The sequence below is a fragment of the Otolemur garnettii genome, unplaced genomic scaffold (assembly GCF_000181295.1).
Source record: "Otolemur garnettii isolate 467f Iridium unplaced genomic scaffold, OtoGar3 scaffold00081, whole genome shotgun sequence".
NCBI classification, from domain to species: domain Eukaryota; kingdom Metazoa; phylum Chordata; class Mammalia; order Primates; family Galagidae; genus Otolemur; species Otolemur garnettii.
In genome coordinates this window covers 6756714-6759528 of record NW_003852476.1, presented here as the reverse complement: position 1 = coordinate 6759528, position 2815 = coordinate 6756714, and the positions used below count along the sequence as shown (strand labels likewise).

Below are 2815 nucleotides of genomic sequence, written 5' to 3'. Positions count from 1 at the left end.
CTATTCAGCCACAAGAAAAGATGGAGACTTTACATCTCTATTGACCTAGAGAGAGGTGAAACACATTCTTCTTAGTAAAGTATCTCAAGAATGGAAAAGCAAGTATCCAATGTACTCAATATTAATATGAAACCAATATATAAAGAACTACACACTCACATGGAAGAAAACATAAGTATATTCTAGTGACGGGGAGCAGAGAAGAGGAAAGGGAAGGAGGAAGTAGAGGTGGGGCGATTGGCAGGTTCTCACCAAATGTGCACAATCACACTCCTGGGTGAAGGGCTCAACTACAACTTGAACTTCACCTGAGAAATGAAAACAATGGCTTCATTTCCCATCGTGCTGAGGCTGGTGGCATGGCGGAGAAGGATGACACCGGAGTTTGACGAAGAGGTGGTTTTTGAGAATTCTCCACTTTACCAGTACTTACAGGATTTGGGACACACAGACTTTGAAATATGTTCTTCTCTGTCACCAAAAACAGAAAAATGCATAACAGACGGACAACAAAAGTCTCCTTCAAGAGTCCTACCAAAACAAGGCATCCTGTTAAACGTGGCTGAAACCATCAAAAGTTGGATTTTTTTTTCTCGATGCAGTAGGAAAGATGACTTACTTCACAAGTTGGACACTGGATTTCGACTGGACTCACTACACACCATCCTGCAACAGGAAGTCTTGTTACAAGAGGATGTGGAGCTGATTGAGCTACTTGACCCCAGCATCCTGTCTGCAGGGCAGAGTCCACAACAGGGGAATGGACACCTGCCAACACTTCACTCCCTGGCAACCCCTAATATTTGTTTGCTTGACAGGGTCAGTGCTGCTTGCCCATTTAGTAAAGCTGGACAGCATCCCAGTCAGCATCTCATTGGTCTTCGGAAAGCTGTCTACAGAACTGTAAGAGCCAACTTTCAAGCAGCAAGGCTAGCTACCTTATATATGCTGAAAAACTACCCCCTGAACTCTGAGAGTGACAATGTAACCAACTACATCTGTGTGGTGCCTTTTAAGGAGCTGGGCCTTGGACTTAGTGAAGAGCAGATTTCAGAAGAAGAAGCGCATAACTTTACAGATGGCTTCAGCCTGCCTGCATTGAAGGTTTTATTCCAACTCTGGGTGGCCCAGAGTTCAGAGTTCTTCAGACGGTTAGCCCTGTTACTTTCTACAGCCAATTCACCTGCTGGACACCTCCTTACTCCCACACTTTTGCCTCATTGCATCTTATCTGACGTGATTCAAGGCCTACCTCATGCACACTCTGCCTGTTTGGAAGAGCTGAAGCGCAGCTATGAGTTCTATCGGTACTTTGAAACTCAGCACCAGTCAGTACCCCAGCGTTTATCCAAAACTCAGCAGAAGTCAAGGGAACTGAGTAACATTCACACAGCAGTGTGCAGCTTGCAGCTCCATCTGAAAGCTTTACTGAATGAGGTAATAATTCTTGAAGATGAACTTGAAAAGCTCGTATGTACTAAAGAAACACAAGAATTAGTGTCAGAAGCTTATCAGATCTTAGAACAGAAATTAAAGTTGATTCAGCCCCATGTTCAAGCAGCAACAGTTGCTGGGAAGAGGCCATTTCTCAGGTGGACAAACTACTACGAAGAAATACAGATAAAAAAGGCAACCCTGAAGTAACATGTGAAAACCCGCACTGTACCACGGCATCTTTGATGAAGCCCACTCTGCACATTGCAGACAAAGATCCAATCCCTGAGCAGCAGGAATTAGAAGCTTATATAGATGATATAGACATAGACAGTGATTTCACAAAAGGTGATTTTTATTACTTGTCTCAAGAAGACAAAGAGAGACAGAAGCGTGAGCATGAAGAATCCAAGAGGGTACTCCAAGAATTGAAATCTGTGCTGGGATTTAAAGCTTCAGAAGCAGAACGGCAGAAGTGGAAGCAATTACTGTTTAGTGATCATGCTGTGTTGAAATCCTTGTCTCCTGTAGACCCAGTGGAACCCGTAAGTAATTCAGAACCATCAATGAATTCAGATATGGGAAAAGTTGATAAAAATGATACTGAAGAGGAAAATAGTAAACCTTCCACTATTGACAATGAACTAAGTAGGACTGAGTATTTATGTGAAAACCCTGTAGAGGATGAAAATAAAGACAATTCTACAAATGAAATCCTCCTCCAAGGAGCAGAAGAAAGAATGTATTACCAATGTGAAAGCGAAGGTGAATCTCAACAAGCAGATGGCGGTGGCCTGGCCGCTGCCCCACCAATTTGCAGGGACTCATTACAGCTGTATCAGGCAGAGGCTGGCACGGCTACAGCTGTCACCAGATTTTACCTTCACTGCTGGCCTTGCCGCAGAAGTGGCTGCTAGATCTCTCTCCTTTACCACCATGCAGGAACAGACTTATGGCGATGAGGAGGAAAAACAAATAAATGAAGAAGAGAAAAATGACATGGAAGAAAATTAAGAACCAAGATTGACATGAAGTGATTTCAGATTCCTTTTATGAAAGTGTTTAGCTCCAAGACTGGAAAGGGAGAATGAGTATAAGTTTACTAAATATAAAGCTAAGATGTGAATTTACAGGAAGAACCCTGGTTTCAATAACTGATCTGAAATTAAGTAGTTACCTGTAAATGGCAGATCTGTTAGGAAAATAAGAGAAAGGTAAGGGCTCTCTTGAATAAACTGTTTTATTTGTGGCACAATTGATCAATCTTGGGAATTCTTTAAGTATTTTTAATAAGAAATGAATCATCATTTCTTGCCAGAATTTGCTACCATAAGATAATTGGGATAATTCTGTTATAAGAACATTAACATTTATTATGAGT

At 41.8% G+C, this 2815-nt stretch overlaps 1 pseudogene across 1 annotated transcript; it reads left to right on the top strand.

The window, feature by feature from the left end:
* The first annotated feature begins 332 nt into the window (after positions 1-332).
* On the top strand, positions 333-2686 carry LOC100953693 (annotated as a pseudogene). The gene has a single exon (XR_001161482.2). The product of XR_001161482.2 is annotated as a vezatin pseudogene (transcript).
* Positions 2687-2815: the final 129 nt, after the last annotated feature.